Below are 23,238 nucleotides of genomic sequence, written 5' to 3'. Positions count from 1 at the left end.
TGGAAATAGAGATTTGCGTAATTGATAAAAGTGAAATACTGAAAATATCAAAATATCATACCTGGTACATCAAATTTGCTAAAGTTTAAAGCACATCTCCAATAGAGGCACATGTAAACCAAGACTTGAATTTGTTGTAAATGCCAGATCTTTAAAATATGACTTGTTTTGGATAATAGATACAGGTGTGTCACTTCAAATTTGCAAGTGCAAGTACTACTACATGTAATACACAATATACTGGGGGTATTTCCTATTTTAGTTTTTTCATACATACAGGGCTGAACCTTACTTTATAGTCAAGTTAATTTCAAAAGACAGGGTTTTCAATCTGATACTTCTACATACATGTATACCTGGTAGCCCATTGCTACTGCAATATTAGATCCGCAGTCATTTCAGCAGAGACCTTAGGACTGTTAACACTTGTAAATGCCCTCACGCAACATTACGTGGTTTTCCACCAGTACTGAACATAGAATGATTGACAGCTCATACATTTACCGGTGGAAAACCATGTAATATCGCGTGAGGACGTTTACAAGCGTTAACAGTTCTCAGGCCTTTGCATGAAATGCGGCATTTTTTTGCAAATGTGGTGTTTGCTGATTTAATATACTACCGCATAGAGCACACGAATGTGAACAGGGCCTAGCAGAATCCATTCAAGACAAACAAGACAGGGTAGACAAATAGGGCTTTTTCATCTATTTTAATTTAATGTTTGATGGACTGACCTGACCCTCTAAGAAATTGTTGTCTTAATAAAATCATGTGATACAGACTTTACTTTCTCAAGTGAGAGATCACACCACAAATCAAGACCCAAAAAGTTTTAATTATCACTTTCCCAATCCATACAATGTTAAAGAATTTAATAGCATAGATGTAGATCCCTTGATCACTCATGTTATCTTGTTCAGGAGAGAGCCAACATGAAGGACCACAAAGTTGGTCACGATTGGTGATTTACTGTCTGTCATTTTCTGGTCATCCATGATATGTAGATTTACCAGAAACTTTTTTTTCTCAGCACATACTACCGTAAAATCTGTATTAGAAGCTGCATCCCTAATAGAAGTCGCACCCATTAATTTTGAATAATTGAGAATCAAAAATTCATCATTTCTCATATGTGTAGGTAGAAGCCGCATCCCCTGTGATGCATTCTACCATTTTAATAGAAGCCGCAGCTTCTAATAAAGATTTTACAGTACTCATTCTGTATAAGCATATCAACAAAAAAATTATAAATTCTTTGCAAGGCTCGTTTGGGTCATTAATTTTTGAAAATTGTAGGAAACAATAGGTGCACGTAGTATTTGTTACTATTACATGTATTGGTAAGTTTAGCCTTGGATCAGAGATGTATATATTCAAAACTGGACACTGTCAGGTTTCTGCATTTTGACCTTTTCACAACTACATGTAGTTCCCTCTTTTCATCTCAAACTCACAAGATAGTCTTGTTTATACATGTAGTCTGCACTTTCCTCCAGAAGACTGGGACAAAAATAGCCAAATTTTTTTGGTAAAAACTAAAATCTCAACTGTTGACTCCAAAATTAGGGTTCATTTCAAGAAATATTGAAGAATATAAGAAAAACGTGCAGACAAATTTGGGCGAGAAAGTCATGTGGTGAAAAGGTTAATGCATTCAGCATAGAGATCAATTTTCAATACGAAACCTACGCATGCAATCTAATTTGAATTGCTCTTTATTTAAATATCATACATTGTATTTCATGAATGATATCATTAAGCATCACATGATTAATTATTCATCAAGACGATTGATTTGGTCAAAAAAATGAGTGAACAAAAAATGAGACAGGTGTACTTTTAAACTCTTGTGATGTTGAAATCATTTCTCGAAGACTTTGTTTACACAGTAACTTCTTTGTTATTCACAATAAATAATCGTCACGAGCAAAGTAACGCTGAATTTGTCTTGTTGTCGTCATTTGATATGTTACATGCTGAACGTTTTATGGTTACGTCAGTTCTATTGTTAGTAAGATCGCGTAATCGTCACAAATGCAATTATTTTTTGTCCCAAAACATTACGCACCAAATTAATTTTGACCCATTTTATGGGACACCTCTATGCCTGTTGTTGGGGGTAATGACAGATTTTAATTTTTATTACTACATGTACATGTAAAATGTCAACCAGCAAACTTGCTCAGATAGCACAGGAGTGCCCTATATCTGTATTGGAAGCCGCATCCCTAATAGAATTAATAATTAAGAACTAAAAATTCATCATTTCTCATATGTGTAAATGCTCTAATAGAAGCCGCATTCCCTCTGTTGCACTGTACCATTTCAATAGATGTCACTTCTAATACAGATTTTACAGTACATGTTACATTGTCCCACCAGTACTCAGTGATCGTGTAGAGAACTATAGCACATGTACTGACTTTTTTTCTAGGATTCTCTGCACAACCACCAGTCACTGTGTAGGGGGGTATCATATCACTAACATATATACTGACTTTAGCGTGTTTTCCCTAGCACTGTCTGCCCAGCCAGCAGTCACTGTGTTGAGTATGTACACATACTGACAAGACAATATTCTCACTGTATAAGCTTGTATCAGCAGTCATTTTTCACAATAGGACAGGGGTGTGGCCGTCCTCTTTGACCTTATTCATGATACTACACATGTACTTTTGATATAGTGAGTTAAGATCAAAGATCTCTGTACAAGCACACGGTACTCTCTATATTTTCACATCAAGAGAGACAAATGGACGCATGCTTTAATAAATCCAGGGCTTGAACAGTAAATCTCATGACCAATGTACCCTCTGATGCAACGCAGAGGCAGAGAGATTTTTCTTGACACAACTAAGTATGCTAATTCCCTCCCAGTGCACTATTGACACAACAGAAAATCCTACATTGATAAGGTAATTTTTAAAAACAAACTTATTACACTTGCATTTTAAAAGAAAATTGGTTTTATTACCGTAAAATCTGTAATAGAAGCTGCATCCCTTGAAAACCAAAAATTCATCACTTCTCGTATGCGTACAATGTATATGTAGATTCTCTAATAGAAGCCACATCCATTCTGTTGCATTGTACCACTTTAATAGAAGCTGCGGCTTCCAATACAGATTTTATAGTAACATATGCACTTAGTATGTAAATGAGGTGTGTCTAAGGTCAATGAGAGTTATATTTTAATGAACCAGTATACAGTACGTACATGTACATGTACAACTGGTGGTTTACTTGCATATATATTAGAGCATATATGCCAAGTATAAAAACAAAGGAAATTAACAAAATTTCAGCCACATACAATCTTCATTTTTTCCTGAAGACCTCTCACACCAGCAGCCAACAAGCTGACCTAAGTTGATTTTGACTCAGGATCTCTTCAAAATCAAACGTGTTAGAAGACACACGTCTCAAGATCATTACCTCCAGTAGAAGGTAACAACTAGAAGACACATGTCTCAAGATCATTACCTCTAGTAGAAGGTAACAACTAGAAGACACATGTCTCAAGATTATTACCTCCAGTAGAAGGTAACAACTTTTATTATTTCCCCCAAGTAATTGGTACATCTACATGTAGCTCTGTAATTATGTTCAGAATTTTTTTTTATCAGTGAGATACAGGGCATTGCATCAATATATTATGCAGAATGAGTCAGATATCAGTGTTTGAAATTAAGACCTGCCAACCTGCCCTAGACAGACTGATTTTATCTGTGGCAGGTAATTACACATACTCTCTGTCCCTATAGACAGGTACATTACACCTCAATAGAGATTTTTAGCTTACTCTCGTTTGTTGTAAATTAGATTTAGATTTAAAACCTCCTCGTCCAATTTAAATGATGGTGGTCCTGTATCCTGCAAATTTTATGAAAACAAACTATTTATTTGACAAATGGTGTATACATTGCATGAGATACCACATTGAACAGGATGTGTTGTCAAGGCAACCACCCTTTAAAAATGATGGGCGAAAAAAAAAAGTTAAACATAGTTGAACTCTGGTGACCTTGCCCTTTGTTATATAATATAATTCCCTTTATCATAGTTTGTTTCAATATAAATATGCATTGTCATAATTAATTTTGAATACAAACAAGTTTTGGGGTTGAACCAACAGTGGGGAATCAGTCTACCGAATGTTCTTAAAAGATGTAAATATCTTACAAAAACATTGGTGCCTTATTTGTTTAATTAATTTAAGGAACATAATTTCCAGCTTTATTGAAAGTAATTGAGATATTTAGAATAAAAACAAATGTCTCATTGCAAAAAAAAGTGCTGCATTTAGATGTGAATAGATTCATAAAACATGCAAGATAACAGAAAAATTTAGCTGGCTTTAGTTCAAGTATTTTGTACAGGTGTCTGTCAAAAAAGAATGATTCACTGAGACAAATATGAACTGCCTCATTGTGTGACTACTGTATTATATGAAAAGTAAAAAAAAACACCCTTTATGAATAGCTATCATGTTGCAAGCTCTGCTTTGTATGCAAATCAACTTAAATAGTTGGTGTCCAGTGGAGGGAGAAGTCAACAGTACTGTTACCTCCTGAGAAACTACATCTTCAAACACTGCAGTCTCTGAAGTGCGTTTTTAAACTAGTATTATAAAAACTCTATCATTCTGTTCTAATAGCTGAAACATATTCCTGTGAGTTTTCATTTGTCGAATGAACTGTTTGTCAAATACAGAATACATATATTTTAGAATAATTTTCTTTTTAAAATGTGGATGAAATGTTTTGCTTTTGATGTATTTTTTATGTATTGTTTTTGATTTGATAACTTTTGACTAAACAGATTTTCTATTAGCTTCAGATCTTGATCAAAGTTTGGCACCCAGTTCATAGCAGTGCTTATATTGATTTTCTGACATCTTGTTTTCTGTAAAGATTTTATTGGTAGGTTTGCAAATGTGTATCCGACTGTGCAATCTCTCCATGAGTTGGTTTTGAAACCCAGTATGGGATTCTGAGATACATTACCAAGGATATTATTACAAGATAAATCATTTGCTTCATTGAACACATACAACAATGCATATTTCCACTGAGATCAGTGACCTTTGATGTGTATCACCAGTGATCAGTCAAGTAGAAACAGTCAAAATATTTTATAAGATTTTCTCAATTTTTGCATGATATTTTCATACAGGACATCTGTTGTTCAAACTCAGGGAAGACTTTATACTGATGAATAAGGTGACCAAGTTTGATAAAGTTTGGAATAGAATTAGTAAAGTTATTATGCACACAATAACAATTATTAACAACAACAGCGACGACGACGACAATGCCGGACAAAATTTTTCCCTTAATATACCTTTCCCTTCCATCTTTGATGGTACGGGCAAGGTAAAAATAACAAGACAGATATTGATGCAGAATGTTTTATTCTCCACCTGGACCAATGAACGGTCTGACTTTCAATTTTAGTTTAAAACACTGGAAAAAATTTGAGGATATAAGTCATATAGGCAAATGTCTGAATCATCAAAGTGAAATATAGTTATTGGGAAAATGGCTGTTAAGTGTTAACACAGACATGTACACAGTACAATCTGTGACATGCATGTGAGCACAGACATGCATGTACTTCCACTGTAATTTATTTAAATTGTGTACATTTCCATCCAGGGTAATCTTCGAAATACGGCAGGTGGCTGTCTGTTCATATTTCTAATCAGTGTTCTATTATGACATGTCATTGTTATGCAATAAGTTATATTTATTGCCTGGTGCATCATTTCTGCAACAGAAATCATATATCGATAGTAGGTAGGTACATGTAGTCATCACAGACAGCCATAGTGTGTAGTTGTTTACAAACAAACATCTACCGGTACCCTTTGCATTTTTATTGTGTATTGTTATCGGTACTTCGGACACAATTCTGGCATCTACACAGGTAAAATAAAGTCCACATTTTATGAATAAAATAGTGCAAAACCTGTAAGAGCTTGTGCACCAAGCCTAGCCTATACTTCAAAATTCATGCCTACTTTTTCCAGTTGATAGAGGTTGAATATTTCTCCTCCAAGGGAAGAAAAAGCCAAATACCTTTTCCCATCATCAGGACACTGTACATAAGCATGTGTGTTACAATTTGAATACTTATTACTAATACTTCATGTACTCTGTCATAGCCAGATTCTTTTTAAGTGGAAATAGAAGCACATATATATGTACATGTAATCCCCAAATCACATTTTCCATATGTTAAAATGTTGAATTGGTAACTACCGGGTATTTTGACCATAGCAACACTCATGTCAAAGCATACTGTACTAAGGCCAAAAAAAAAAAGAGAAGCGAACGCCCAAATATTAAAAACTCACCATTTTAAGCAGTAAAAAAGCATCTCCTCTCAAAATTAACGATCCCGGACCGTTGTTTGATCCCCAGAGTTCCCGGGGGGATAAGTGGCGACTTTGAACCTCGGGTTGATCTGTATTTAAATACAAAAGACTGAAAGAAACACTTTTTGTGTTTAATATCTAGCATACGTTTGATTGATTCCCATATATCTCGGCTATTTACGATATCCTTAGTTATCACAAGTTTGAAAAAAACAAAAATTTGACCGACCGACCCAATACATTTTACTACAGAAACGGAACACCTTAGTTTTTCCTTTTAAATTCTGTAGCAAGCTGAACCAGCGTATTGGTCACACCCCCTATTTTTGGGGACCTAACTGTTTTGTTTCACTTATGTCCTGCTATACTGAAAGCAATGAATTGTAAAACTGATATTTATAAATTGTCGTCTTTGTTTATTGACCAGCTAAGATGGAAGTGATTAATAAAACAATGCAGCTGTTTCTCGCATCTGTTTCATTTACGTAAATCTGTCTTGAAGCCGGTAATGTATGAAGTGAGATTTTGTGCAGGTTTTGAGAGCCCAAGGAACATTTACTTGCATGAGTCACATTTATGTTCTGTACATCGCTTGTCAACGCAGTTTTTCTTGTTTATTTTTACCAACTGTGGAGGCCTTCAGACCACGATCCCTGAAATTATATCTATGATTTGAAAAATCATAAGAGGTGGGAAGTCTGCTGCTAAATACACTGATTATAATGTGCATAGACGTCAATGTATGATACTTGATACAAATCATATCATTGTTAATATCTGCATATTGCATTACATCATTGGCATACATCATTCTCTATACTCGTATTTCACTGGCCCTGAACATGATAAAAAACATAATAAATTTCAATTTCAAAAAGAACAATTTCAGATGCAAGATAGAGATCTGACATAAAAAATAAAACCAATGCATAGGTATAAGAACAAATAATTGATTACAGACTCAAACATAAATAAATTGATATACAAACATGTACATGGATCTTGTTTAGAGTGAATACATACATGTATATGCATGTTCCAGGGCCAACTAATTACTAATAATACACCATCCCCATTGAAGTTTTGAAAGTGAAATAGGACATAAATATTGCGAGTATTTTGTAATATATTGATGGCACAAAAAAATTATGTATATTAATAATAATTATGTATTTGAATATGGCATAAGATAAAATAAAAAAATAATATTAATAACAATAATCCATAATTTTAACAGTACTATAATGCGATACAGGGACAGCTGCAGAATCTTAGAAATGCAGACACAAAAATCATTGAATATTGACTGATGCATATAGGAGATAAACCACAATGCGTGTATCCGAGTACTTCCCCACATCCTCACTGTGATTAGTACAAAATCTTGATTTCCGTTGATAACGCAATTACCGCTTTGTAGATGGAACGCTACCCAGTGGGGGCGACTATAAATGAGAGATACATACCGATACACAGACATCACGGAGGAATCTTTACAAAAGTCTCCACTCAGAAAACAATAGATCTAGCTGAGAACTACATGTGTGCCGGTTACACCCATAATAATAATTCACTCTCAGTTTCAGGCATATAGTACATTCAAATTGGACCCCCTAGCTTTATAACAAATTGACTCACAAGTTGCAAAATTTTATTTATCTCAATATTATAAGTGTCGCAGAAATTAGATTATAGAATTGACTGTAGGTGAGTGGTTTGTCCAATTTCTAAAGATGCCAAGACTTTTGTTAGAAGTTGCTTGAACATGAAAGAATGAAGAACTCTAGGTATCCATGAATTTCATTTCATAAAAGAAACTAATGCAATTATGAAAATACAATACAGTTACCCCAACCCACCGCACCCCCATCTCCACCAAGAATTTATCGAGATGGCATTGTGTGGGTGCTATAACACTACACAAAGTCGCCAAGCTCTAGGTATCCTGGTCAAAAGCAGAATTTCATTTTATATAGGAAACTAATTATGAATTTAATTACCCCACCTCCACAAAGAATTTCATTACATGAAGTCATTTTAGCTATAACCCCCTGAACGCCAAGTCTTTATACACATTCTACTCATCATTAACATTTAAAAAAGAAGAAATGATGTCAGTTTATGCCCACAGGTGAAATATTAATAAAGAATGAAAATATATATAAAAAAAAATTAAAAAATAATTTAGGTTAATTTAAAAAAATATACAAATGTATATAAAAACTCAAGCAATTATCTAAAATAATATAGCTAGGTGAATAGGTGATTTCCCGTTCAGCTGCGAGATCTCGCGAGATGCATGAAAGACGTGCGTCGAACGTCTGCCGCAAAAATTGAACGATTTGATTTTGAACTCGAATTTCTTTATTTCGTAGCTCAAATCGACAGGCCGATCTTCGACAGAGGAATATTGCTTTCGAATACCCACACTTAATCGAAATTGTCTATTATTAAATGTGTACAGCCCATTATTAAGCATGGAAATGCTCCCCAAAATATTTTCGCGTTTGTCGAATCCAACGATTGCACGCATAATACATGATTTTCGCAGTGAACGGAAAATGGTCTATTATATTTGGTTATTCCACTGACAGCTAAATGATACTTAAAACTTGGTGACTACCCGGTATGTAATGTTAACAATAGACTGTATTGTTTCCTCCTCAAATCAATGAATTTGACCCTCATCCTGCCAGTCCCATGTACCAATACATTGACTTGACAAGGGTGAAAACCTAGTAAATTTCCCAATATCAAATCCACTAAAATTAAAGCCAGTGAAAATTCCTCCTTGTACAGCACCAAAAAAAAAAGAATTTTGCACTGCTATATAAACATTCCTTGTCTTTACCAGCTGGCCATCAATTCTTTAATTGTTTACATTAACAAGGTGCACCATGGGAGTTCCATAATTCCAATATGGTTTCAAGTCCTGCTAGTTTTTTCCCAGCCAGTACATGCACATGTATCTACATGGTGCAATGACCTACACACATGAGTTAACATTACAGGGTTGACTCCACCCTAATTAATTTAGCATTTTAATTATCAATTACATCTAATACATGATATGACATTAAAATTTAATTAATCAAGTATTATTGGTTTATAGTGGCACAAACTCTATGGCGAGTACATGGCACCATTTTGTACATATATCAAATTACAAACACACAGGCTGACATTAAAGGCATGATTAACTACACTAATTGTTGTGCTGAGAATTAATGATTATGGTTAAATTACTCATAGATTATATATAACTCCTGTTTTCATTAATCACTGTGTGTATCAATACATACACTCTACCTACCACGTTAAGCTCAAAACTATAAGTTACCAACCCCCACCCCAAACTGAAATGTGCAAAAAAAACAATCAGTTATTGATATACTAATTAATGTTATTGTTATGATAATATGACATTCATATGCTAATTAGTAACTATTTGTATGTAAATTCACCACCATGATACACATACACTGTTTGTTATTTTCACTGTCTTGTTCAGGGAAAGCGAACATAGACAGTAAAAAAAATACAATTCAACTGAGCCTCATCAGTAGTCACTCATGAAAACAATATAATCCTTGAGTTCAAGAAACATACCATGTTTTCATGATTATACTTCTGCCAAAGACACACCTTTGTCTCTCACAACGTACTTTGCGCTGCTAATAAAGCAAATAAGGTATACATTAAGCCCATGAAACTGAACACCGCTTTTATTTCCATGTTGGAACCAATTTAATCACAAAACACCTGACACCAGTAATAGTGTGTTCCATCTGTGCATCAACAAAACAAAATTTGACAATCATACAGCTATGAAATGAATAGTGTTTACATTTCTCGTATGAAATGGTTATGATTTTAAAATGACATCTGTGACAGTCCACAACATACCGGGTACTATGATACATGATGGAGAGAATAAGGGTCAGGCATGTACCTATACGCAGCTGTTGAACCAACATGGGTGTGCATTCTTGTCTTGTTTTGATTTTGTCAGGCCCAGTCACATGCAACTCTCGTAGAAATACACGTAAACCAAAAGTTGCATTTATTGCATACATTATGTACATGTGTATATACGATCACAACTTATTTTAAAGGATAGTGGTTGTCTCGCCACGCTCTGTTCGATATGGGATTCATAGCAACGCATACAACGTGTAAAATACATAGTTTATTAACATGAAAAATGACCACGCGCTGGGCGACGACTACCGCGCTTTAACCATGAATATGACTTTGTCATTTATACTAGTGTATATGCTGTATGTACGTTGGTCCCTCACGAATATAAAAATGTAATTACCATTCCTATTCAGGGTTTTTTCTAGAAAAAAACTGCAAGAGGGAGCACTGCAATTCAGCGGTGCAACCAAGTGGGGGAGATAGGGTTCTCCCTACCAAAATGGAGCATTCTATGGCTCCCTTGCGGCCAAAATTAATATCAGACAGGTCACAGTTAAAAAGTGTGGCCACATGTGATCACTGGTCAATCAGAATTTTATAATTGCCAGAGGATCTGCTCCCCAGGGTAAGGGGGTGCATGGCCATTGCATGAGGGTGCTGCGCCCCTCTTCCCTTGTTTAACAAAAATCCTGCTATTTGGTATACAAGCAGCTTGCCCGGCACCAAAGACTGTGTCATAGTAACACAGCGACAAGAGTCTGGAAGCAAGCCTCTATCAGAGATAAGCAGGTGGCAGTAAAAACCCTATCAACACTCTATCCTGAAGGGTGGAATCTAGGATGCATTAACGCATTAGTTCTGATATATCTCTCGCTTGAACAGAAAACGATTCAACACCTACAATCCATTAGTACAAATGTATTTGCATGATACACCCTTGATTACATCTACCCTTTAAATGTTTAATAGTTTCAAACTGAACCATTAAAAAAAATTGGCAATTGTCCAAATTTTGAAACTAGTTACTTATTGGGACAACCACAAAGAATACTTTTTAGTATTTACTTTATTATTTTTATAATAATTTGTTTTGCTACTGTGGAATTAAAAAAAAAACAAGAACAAAATAATGCATAAATTTAAAAAAAATAATTTGAACAAAAAGCCTTAGCCAAAGTTGGCCTTAATTATTCAAGCTATTGGACATTTTCATGTTGATAACCAGTTTTTCAGAGAGGTTGGTATCACTGGACAACCAGGTTTTTTTTTGTAATTTGAACCCATGGAAGTATACATGGTTATGTTGTACACCAGTGAGCTCTCTGATACGACTGATCTAGAATCAAAATGGAACCCTAAAAAGTTTGGTCAGTTTGGTGACTGCTTGGGAGAAAGGAATTCCAGAAAAATAAAAGATTGTAAATGTATGTGGCTGTAGAGAGCTAAACTATATATGTATATATGGTCTTTTATTCACAAAATAATAAAGGCCTTCGGCCCATAAAGTGATTACAAAACAAAGAACATTTGTGCGTTTGTATAGTAAATATTACAATAAATCTGAAATTTTGTACCTAACATTTAATGTATGAAATACATATTCACCAAGGCGTTTCAAAATGACATCGATTAAAAGAATAAATTTGTTGAAAGACGGTAGATCATAGAAGTAACGGGGTAGATATCTGTCACGAAATTCACTATAAAAAGGGCGGACTAACAGAAAGTGGTACTCATCTTCTATTTGGTTTCAGCCGAAATAGCTCAGTTGGGAGAGCGTTAGACTGAAAAGAGCTAAACTAAACTGTTATGACACACTTATTATGTTTATAAAATATGAATTTTATATAACAAATTCCATATAACTATATAGTAAGATTTATTCTGTCAAATGCTGATAAAAGTTGACGAACTATTGAACAGGTTGAAGAATATAACTGTAAATTCAAATCAGTCAAGTACATTATTACCCTGTCAATTTATTGAAATTATGAATAAAATTGCATATTTAAAAGTACATTGCGGCATTCAAGTAGGCATCTATTGAAGCATAATGAATTCTATACCATGCAATTGAGTTAAAACATTTTATTCACATATCCCCAGGAACAGACACTTTTTGTAACCACTCGGTAGATCACTGGAGGTAAAACAGAAGATATCTTTTATGCTATGGAATTCCTGCACAAAGCATTAAATTATACGCTCACCTTGGCCTTTTTATGTTCATTTCCTAACAGTGAATGCTTAACAATGCTGCTGATATGCTTATTGTGTACATTGGTATCATTGAATCCAATTATATGCAAATTACCCACCATGCATTGCCCTTTAGAATGAAACACTAAAATACATACACCTTTAGATACATGTAAATTCAGTGTATGACAAATATGGGTCAGTAGTTAAAGCGGAAGCGTCGTCACCTGCGCACTCGCAGGAATTGAGTCCCAAGCGATGATAACAACACACGCTAAAAACTCAAAAGCTTATGAGTAATAATAATAATAATAATAATAATAATAATAATAATAATATTTATTGAAACCATATTGAAAATACAATAAAGTAATACAAAAAGATAGCAAACAAAAAAAACAAAACACAAGACATTCATAGATAATTGAAAAGAAGAAAGAAAAAAAAATTAAATTATTTGGTGATTGGTTGAGGCATCTGGCATTTTAAGATTTTTTCTTGTCGTAATTTGAAACAAGTGTGGATGAATTTTCCTAGTTCAATGATTGTTTTGTCATTTTTACTTTTTAGTATATTTGTAAGTTTTTCGTCATCCGTCCCCAAGTTGCTTATATTGTATTTAATATTGTTGATCATGATTTTTCGTTCCTTCTTGTATAAATTACAATTGAGAAAAAAATGTTTTTCGTTTTCAATTTCCTGTTTGTCACAAACTGGGCAAATTCGATCCTCTGCTAAAATGTTATTATATCTGCCCCTTTCGATTTGAAGGGTATGAGCACTTATTCTGAGTTTTGTCATAAGCTGCTCTATGATTTGGATTTTTGATTGTGGTGAGATATTTTTCATATGCAAATTCTGATTTAATTTTCCTATAGGTTTGTAACTTGTTTTTGTGGTTTTTACCTTTATTGTCATCGTGTAATGTTTCTGTGCTATGTACTTCAAAGGATTGTTCTAGTTTGCGCGTTACTGTTTCAGTGATTTGTTTTTCATCAAGAGATTTATGGTTTTCCCAAATACTTCCCATATTTAAATTTTCTAAAATTTGTTTTATGTCTGTTACCCAGTTGTCTTTTCCTTTTTTATCAAGATGTATTCCAAGATTGTAAGCTTCATAGAGTAGATGCTTGTTTGTAAACAATGACACGCTATGGCCATCTTACGCATGCACAGGTGACGACTTCCACGCTTTAACATGGATAAAGTAAAGAGTCATCATTTCTGTGCAGATGTGTGTGGCTTCAGCTCATATTTATACTAGTGTAATTTATTGGGTGGAAGAGATAAATTCTTAATTTTTTTATGGTGAGGGGATGTGGGGGTGGAGGGGGTGGAGGGGGTGCAGTATTAACTGAGTAATCCTGATTTATTGAAACTACATAGAAATACTATATACTGGGGGAGGGGGGTGTATATTTAAATGTGATTGACCTTCACAAATTGCCCAGATATGAGGATGTCTGCAAATCTTCATATCAATCTAACATCACTTGCTTACATGTACATACATACATCTAAACATTTGTTTTTTTTTCCTGAGAAGGGAGGGGGGGGGGGTTCCATAATAATCTTTCACTAAATCTCCCTCATTACAATTTTAATTTTGTAAACATTTCTTTTAGAATGATTTACTGAACCACTTTGAGAACCAAATTAAAAAAAAATATGTTCACCCAGATGATCTCATTAATCGGTATGGTATTTTCTCACTTGATAGCTTTTGAATCTAGTGCATCACCCCCACCAGGTCTTCCAACTACGGCACATACTGTACACACTGGTGCCATACATAAATGATTATAAGAGAGCGAAACTTTTGTCAAATTTTGACAACTGCTAAACACTCAGTACAAATATTTGCACTTTTAAATAACTGATGTCAATGAATTTTGAATGCTTGTATTAATTCAGGTCAATGTCAAAGTGGTCATATTTAACAAGGTTAAAATTAGACCTAACAAAAATAGACACCTCTATCTTAAGTTACATAAACATGACAACTATATGCAGTGAACACTATAAAGTGTAATAGTACTATAACAATAATTATTTCTTGGCTCATTTTAAATGGACAAGATATGTATTTTTTATAATTTTTTTCACAATATATTTATCACGACGAGTGAGAATTATATTAATACACAAAATGATGTTCATACTATACGTATAAAAGCATGTATGTAATCGACACAGCTGGAATTCAAATTTTTGTTTGAATAAAAAATTATTTTTTCAGCTATTTACCTAACAACCACTAAGATGCATGTACATGTAGAATTTACTATTTTTGTTAAGTGTATCTGCAATCGTTTCAAAACATATCTGCACTCGTTGGAGCTTTTCACTTGGCCCCTATTTGGAATAAAGTATGTCACCAACATTGATGTATTTAAGATTGTGGATGCCATATTCAAATGCATTTCTTTGTTTTCGTTAAACTCTGACGCGTTTTTACACATAGAAGAAATAGTTTTCACATTACACTTTAATATTTCATCAGAAATTAGAGAACATAATCAATTCAATTTGCACTGGTTTGTTAGCCCTTATCTGGTTGAGTCAATCTGACAGTACATGGGGCTAGCAGAGTAAGCGTTGAACATGAGTCCCAATTACCGGTACTAACCTCAGGAAAACAATGAAATTGTAACGGCTCCATAACTGGCTGCAAATTGGGGGATAACTGGCTACCCCTAAATTTCAATGAGATATTTGAATGGGTGATTGTTAAAATTTCCACCATGTTGACAATTGTTATACACTTCTCATAAAGTTCACATGATGTATCTTAGTGACCATCTCGTGTCCCGCCCTCATCAAGACAATTCATCAACACCTACTAGTACTAACAATGGGTTTATTGCACGTAATATCCAACATACATTGTTATTTTATTACAGACCTTTGCCATAACAGTCTGCAGTGTAAGCTATTAAACAGTGCCTAGATGCTACCCTGGTATGTAGACATGCAGACACTGCTTACCCGGTAATAATAGTGCAATTTTAATTATAGGCATGATAAAATGGAAGGTAGTTCAGCTGCCATACATATGTACTTCTGCAATATTTTTATATTATAAAATAGCATTGTTCATTTGGACATTGCATGCCTCTAATACTTCACATTGCAATATTATTTTATTACATTCCAAATGTCCTTCTCTGCATACTATCATGACTTTATTTTTTGGTTGTAATATATTTGCCCCATCAAAAACTAATTGCAAATATTTTCACATTTTGTAAAGTTTTCATTAAATTTTATTATTATTTTAGATTATACAGCTAGTTGCTTTTATTTTTTTGATTAAAAACTCAGAATTTGAGGAGGAACAGTCTGTACAAAATCATTTTCTGGATGGTGCCAAAAGTTGACAATGGTGCTGAGAGTTGACTAAAACTTTCCATTTTAAAATCATCAATTAATGTTAAAACCATTAATTTTCACTGGCATTTAATTCAACTATTCAAGGTTTTCAGAAATTTCATCTAATTTTTAGTTCACAAACTTGGCAGAGAGACAATGAATTCAACTGTTATTTTACATGTTCACATGAATTTTTAATTTAGAAAATTTTACTTATCAAAAAAATATTGAAATTATCAACCAGTGATTCTGAAAAAATGGTCATAACCCTTAAAGAATTAAATTAAATTAAAAATAAAAAATATACCATTTAATAATTAAAACTTCACTGTTATCTTCTTTCCTGTCAAACGGCTGAAACAAGTTGGTAAATTGGGTAGTACTCGTTGTCTTTAACTCTTGCTCACCGTTTGATAGTGGAAACCCATCATGACCAATTTAAGGCTCAGCGCTAATAGCGAAAGTACAGCATTCATATGTATAGTTCTAATTGACCAAATTGAATCTTTCCTGCCAAACGGCTAAAACAAGTTGGTAAATTGGGTAGTACTCGTTGTCTTTAACTCTTGTTTACCGTTTGATTGTGGAAACCCATCATGACCGATTTAAGGCTCAGCGCTAATAGCGAAAGTACAGCATTCATATGTACAGTCCTAATTGCATTTTTAAGTATAAATAATGATGTCATACATATATACAAATACTAAATATTTACACTGATTACTGTACAAGATGTATACATAGTGACTTATAATGTCCAGTGGGTCATGAACTGACCTACATGACTTACCGTATCTTTCTGATACATACACACAAGGCAAACAAATGTTACAGACAGATTTTCATGTAATTTGATCATGTATTAGCAGTAATATCAAATCAAGTTTTTTCACTGAATTTTATAAATTACTTAGATGTAAGCTGATTATTTTATCTCTTTGATCACATAATTAAAAATAACCATTATCGTTTGATTGATGTACTATCCAATATTTCTACAACTAAATTAATTTATGACTCAAGAAATCAAATGATAACATTTTGGAGATAACTAACCTACTTAATAGGGTTACAAATTTGAAGATCAAGTATGGTCAGCTTGGTGAATGCTGGGAAGAGTCTACCTGTATCTGGTTATATAGAAGACTTAAGGTGCAAACTAAAATGTTGTGGCCTCTGATTTTTACATTTTTACTCTTGTCACAACAAAAGCATTCTTTCATCTTTATACATAAATATTTAAGGTAGTTGAATCAAACCAGCCAATCACTGAGCATAGCGTTCAACGACACGTTTATTCCAATGTTATTCGACCACTCTCTTGTTTAAGTTTAAGAAGTTGAATTTATAAAAATTCATAAAGATGAAGTAATATCTATGTTACACCAAGAGTATTTTATTTATAAAATATTAATTTCATTCTACAAATTCCAATAACAGTAAAATGTTTTTTCCAGATCACTATATCAATATACATATTTCCGTTGCAGCATAATGGCATGCCTTGGAATACATTGTGAGTATAAACATGTACAAATTGTGTCGCAACAAATTTCTGCACTATTGAAGCGTTATATCGGCTTAACCCTTAGCATCGAATATTTTTTCAGCTCAAATTTGGATAAATTTATTCATAGTTTCTGTATTTTTCACTGAATTCAACTGTTGTTTTGATCAAAAATTTTAAATTTTATGCGGGAAAAGAATAGACGATAAATGGCAGGAACTGTTTTGTGGCAGTACCTGAATTTGACTTTGACGCTTAAAGGGCAAACTGTTATGCAGTAGTATTTTTTTCAGGTTACTGTAAAATACTTTATTTTAGCTGGAATTAATTTACACTAAAAAGACTTTTTTTGGTGTTTTGTGTATGGAATTATTTTCAATGATTTTTGACAAGTTGAATGTAAAATATAGGAAAAAAGGTATATTCGCTGGATTTTTTTTTTCACTGAATCATTCCTTCGAAAATCGCGAAAATGAATTCCAAGCGAAAATAAAATATTTTACAGTATTTCAAATCAAGTAATTTGTTTGTATAACTATTGTAAAAAATATTAAATAATTTACATAATAATTTTTCTAAAAATATAACATATTTTAATTCAGTCTGTAAAAGATATTTATTTCACTTTCCAACAAGTACATGTGGTATTCTATTCACCAGTTGATGGATATGAATAAACAAACAAAGTTATAAAAAAATAAGTCAAATTCCAGCATGCCCAGTTGGCCCTGTTAAAAAACGCAATAGTTCTAAGGTTTCTCCTCAGGCATGGAGGTCAATTGCCTTTCACACCGTCTACCAAGATTTTGATAAACATGTCTCACGACCAGAGATTATTTTTAAATAGAAACTAGAAATAAAAATATTGTCATTTCCTTAATTTTTACATATTTATTACATTACATGTACAAGAATGAAGAAAATCAATTATTGATAAAAAATAATTAAGTGAAAATAGTTTTATATGTTTTAGGGCATTTTACCCTCGTTTCTTATGGCAAGGATATACATTTCGTAACACAAAATTTTGCTTAAGGACATATGGAGAAAAAAGGATTTGTTAGTATAGTGTTTTACAATGTGCTTTTCAATGTCTAGAAACATTATAAAATTGACAATATTCTTAGTTGGTTTTTAATGAGGAAATATTTTGTTATCGTAATTTATGGAAATCTCTGCTAAAATGGCATTTTATGCATATTATTTAACTGTTTTTCGGTTTTTCGACAGTGAACCAAAACGGTTCATACACAGTTGACTAACACTCAACCAATGAAATGAAGATAGATTTTGACATGAAATATTGTTACTGCTATATGTGCTAAAATATGAACACATGGAAAAAACTCATGAGTTGCATTCTACCTCAAGACAAATTTATCTCACGCAATTTTAAAAGGCAGTGATCCCCCATGCACAAGAGATGGGTCTCATATGAACAAAGACGACGATTTTGACTTGCGCATGCTAACGAGTATAAACTGGAGGGTAACCAAGCTTTATTTCGTCATTTTTTTGTTTGGTGACTGGAAGATATCGAAGGAGTGGCAGGCAGTGACTAGCGCACATGGAGCCCTGGAGAAAATTCATTAGATTTCATTAGAAAAGCGCCAACTGTCACATATGTGCGGCACAATGACTACCGTCCTTTAAATTGATTTACAGTATACCTATCTGCTGACATAAGAAGATACATGTATTAGTGATATTTCCTACTTTTGGAGGTGGATTTCAGAAGCACTAATAAAAACATGGGTACAGTATTTTTTCCTTGGATGTATAAGATTTAGTGAATGCGAGAACCATATTTTCTATATTAAAAGCGCATTAAAATACTATTATTTTGACCATAGAAATACCACATAAGCAAATACATAGCACAAATACAGTACTTACAATAGAGTAACTTTATACTCTGATTAAATTTCCGATAAAATGGAAATCAATTTCACCTTCCAGACATTATTGGTTAATCACAGCTACGAATAAAAAACAACTTTTTCTTTTAAAATTGCTTTATGACTGTTAATTTATAGCATAATGATAAAAAAATATGATTACAGTGTCTGGTTTATAATTTAATTATTAATTAATTTTATGTCTTTTTTTTTAAAATCTGTCCCCAGCGTTCAATTTGAATGCTACTGTATACACTGTAACAAAATAGACTCTACTTCAATCAAATCTAGTATACATAAAAAAAAAAAATTATTTTATAGAAAAGACATTAATATTGCATTCTGGGGAGATTATGGTTGATTTATCAGCATTTTGGGAAAAGTATGTGACATACTTGAAAATGGTAATCAGCAGTTAATCTCAAAGCCAACAAAATTAGTCTTGTTGCTCCCATAATATGCACTACAAAACACAGGTATTAAAGGTAGGGTAGTCAGATTTGTTTTTAAGTTCATTGAACATTCATGTTTGCTGATTACTTACAATAATCCCACATTTAATTGTTTAGGATAAGTGAATCAGTTCCATTCAAATCTTATTTGACATCAACGTGCTTCATGTTTGAATGAAAAACAGTTTAAGATAGCAATAAATTTAGGTAGGGCAGGATTATCAGAACCATACACGTTTTTTTTCATTTGGCATAACACAACCTGAGATTAAACTAAATAAACTAAAAAAAGAGAATGGAAATCTTGACAGTATCAAACATTTAACACAAATCAGTGGTGTGCGTTAGAATTTAAAGTTGTTCCCAGAAGTTCTTCAGTCTGTAGTGGTGATACACAAATATAAATGAGGAGAATAAAATGATATTTTAAAAAATTACACTTTTCCTGGTTTGGTTTCCACTTTTCCATGAACGTTTGAACCAATATATTTTCATTTAGTAAGATTTTCCAGACAGTTCAGTCGGCCAGTTTTGTTCATTACAAGCCTCAAAGTTTGAAAAGTCACTGCCACACAGTGCAAGTAAAGTAACAAAAACTTTTAACAAACAAGCAAACCGGACAATGTCTCCGATAATAACAACAACCCAATTAGAAATGCACTATTCACACCAGAGCACACAAAATCTTGCAGTCAGTGTTAGTTGGCCAGTTTCAGCATATTTCATCGCTACAATAAACATTAGGTCAAAATCAAAACTGACACACAAATCCGTGGTGGACCTTAGATCAAAATAGTGTAGCAGAGTGTGGCAGATTTGTAGTTTATTCTTTAAGAGGTCTAAGGTTGCTCAAAACATTTTATTCCAATCTGTGAAGTATGTGGCAGAGTTTTTTTTTTATATAAAAATTTGTTTAAGATAAATATTGTAGATGGCAAACATTGGGTAGTTTATAAAACTGTGACAGCAAAAAATGACAAATATGTTCAGTGATTGAATTTTGGTTTCCAGTTGACAAGTTTCAATAAGTGTAATTATATAGTGGAATTAAAGGGATTGCACGCTGCATTAACTGTTTCCGGTCAATCCTACCTTGACATGTGACCTACATCCATGACCCTAAAAATTTAAATATGATTTACATATCTAGCATGAATAGGGTCTAGTCCTTTGAGTACAAATCCAAGATCCAACATGAAGTAAATTTACGATTCTTGACACCATAAGACACTCACATGAGAAAATTCTTAGTAATCAACAGACTATTCATTCCGCTAGAATTACTACACACAACACACATATATATATATATAGCACGAGGTTAACTCGCACTGAAGACATTTTTATAAATGATCAGGTATACGTGATATCAGTGAAGCAGCAGGGTGTGGGAAATTCCTCACTCGTATTTCAATAACAAAGGTAGAACAAAACGATTGTTAAGGTGTATTCAAAGCGAGGGCGCTCAGGGTACAAACAATCGACATAAACACAAGGCAATCTTTTTTGGTAATCGTGCGGGTGTAGGTCAGCTTTAAGCAAGAATCCGGTAAAAAGAACCATTTTAAATGTGGTATAATTTGGAATATGAAAAATAATAGTATGTACACCTTTTCAAAAGCGCGCATGTTGATCGTGTTCCAATACTGACTCATCTACGGTTTATCCGGTTTTGGGAGTTCCCTCCGCAGCGAACTGAATCGATCTGACACACCTCTCCATATGGCCCGTAATTATGTACCAAGTGTTAAAAAACGATACAGACTGTGATATTTTAAAGGAGAAAATGAACGACATTCCCAAGTTCAATACCGTTTAATAACAATACTTGAAATTCAATGCATGCACTTGACTTACGAAGCCGAGCAACGACTACTATACGCGCGTCAAACCCCCAGTCCATACTACGCAACTCGAGGTGCTTTCGCCGAGTCTTGAAAATAAGATATTAAGTTAACCGGTCCAGGTAATATATAATATTAAAATAATTCCAAATCGAATTGCACCGTTAGCTCATAACCGAAAGTGCATGCGTCGGCAAACCCATGCAACAAAACTAGCCAGAGTCACATCGGTGGAGATCACTGTCAACATTACAACGAGTGTGAAAAACTTTAGTAAACACACACCTATAGCGCGAATTACTTACCGGGCTTCTTCAAGGCGTCTCTTCTTGCCTTCTGCTGCAACCACAAATGTTTGAATACTTAGTTTCTTTCACTGGCGTGAATAAATCCCAACATAATTAGTGTATTACAACGAGCTCCACTTTCACAGCGTCGCCATCTTGGTGTTCATATCAGGTCTCGCAAAGTACGTGTTTTTACCAGTGTGAACAATGCGAGACTTGTGTGGGGCCACGCCCTTGCATTGCGACCACGTTTGCCAAGTGTGTCATTGGCGTCGAATACTAGGTCCTTGTACCATAAGACTCCTTAAATATTTTTTGTGAAAAAGAAAGAAGATGACATATTATAGCAGACATTAAATTTTAAAGAAATCAAATCGAGTTTGCCGAAATTTAGATTTTGTCTCGGGCAGGGGAAAATAGATCCCTAGATACAAATGTACGCCCTAAAATTAGTCACCGTTCGATTTTGATGATATTTCCGTATTTGCATCGTCCTTTAAATGCCGCAAAAGCGAATAAATGATTATCGCCATTGCCTTACCAAAGTGCCAAAAATGTCACAAAATACTTAGGAAACTGAGGTACAAGTTTTGTTCTCCCTGCATTGCTTTTAGAAATTTTTAATCCCCGGAGGGGTACTTTATTTTGGGTGGAAATTGAAAATAGAGCCCAAAATCGACAATTAGGACGCTTTTTTTGGCTCAAAAATTCGTCCAAATTTTGCTAAATTGAGCGAAAATTGGGACAGCTCGTATTTTACATTTGGCGATGCTGGTTATGATCACTCTGACCATGGAGGTAATCATTGAGAACCGACAGAATACATAATTTTCTGTTGAGCGTGGTTACTTTGATATTTTGGTCTTGGAAATAATATTCCCGTAGCGGTCTTACGTCACACAATGTTCTGCGTTGCTAAGACGCGCGTCACTGTACCATGTATTTCAATGGGCTCTGTGCGAGCTGCCGTGGAATGCCTGTCAAAGAGCTGGTGAAAACAGCTACAGTCGAGGAAACAGCACAAACCCAACTTTGAATAATCGAGAGTGACCAAATTTATATACGTTGCTCATGTTAGGGTGTTCTTGTTACAATGTTCAGGGGAGTCTCAACAACTATTCCAAAGTATAGTTTTCTAAGAGTATTCGGCATTTGTTTTCACCGTGATGGTTGCCAGGCGGTGAACTTGAAAATTCCCGGATGTCCACCCGAGAATACGACATACCAGTATCTAATGGTCTCTGAATTTTCGCCCACAGAAGATTCACTAAAAGTCTGTCCTTTCAAACACAAGTAAATCTTTGCAATTCCAAATGTATAGGAACGGAGAAAGCTGAATTAATCGAGTTACGAACGAGTTACAAAAATGACCACGC

The 23,238-nt window shown here is 33.9% G+C and overlaps 1 long non-coding RNA gene across 1 annotated transcript in view; it reads right to left on the bottom strand.

Moving 5' to 3' along the window:
• Nucleotides 1-22,034, bottom strand: part of LOC146735539 (uncharacterized) — a 42,885-nt gene extending 20,851 nt beyond the window's left edge. Inside the window, exon 1 of the long non-coding RNA XR_014931226.1 lies at nt 21,881-22,034. This is a non-coding gene — a long non-coding RNA (uncharacterized LOC146735539). The remainder of the gene's footprint in view (nt 1-21,880) is intronic.
• Nucleotides 22,035-23,238: the final 1,204 nt, after the last annotated feature.

This window comes from Saccoglossus kowalevskii, chromosome 12, assembly GCF_978046115.1.
Source record: "Saccoglossus kowalevskii chromosome 12, keSacKowa6.1, whole genome shotgun sequence".
Classification (NCBI taxonomy): Eukaryota; Metazoa; Hemichordata; class Enteropneusta; family Harrimaniidae; genus Saccoglossus; species Saccoglossus kowalevskii.
The sequence above is the reverse complement of the archived record's forward strand: the minus strand, read 5'-3'. Positions and strand labels throughout refer to the sequence as shown.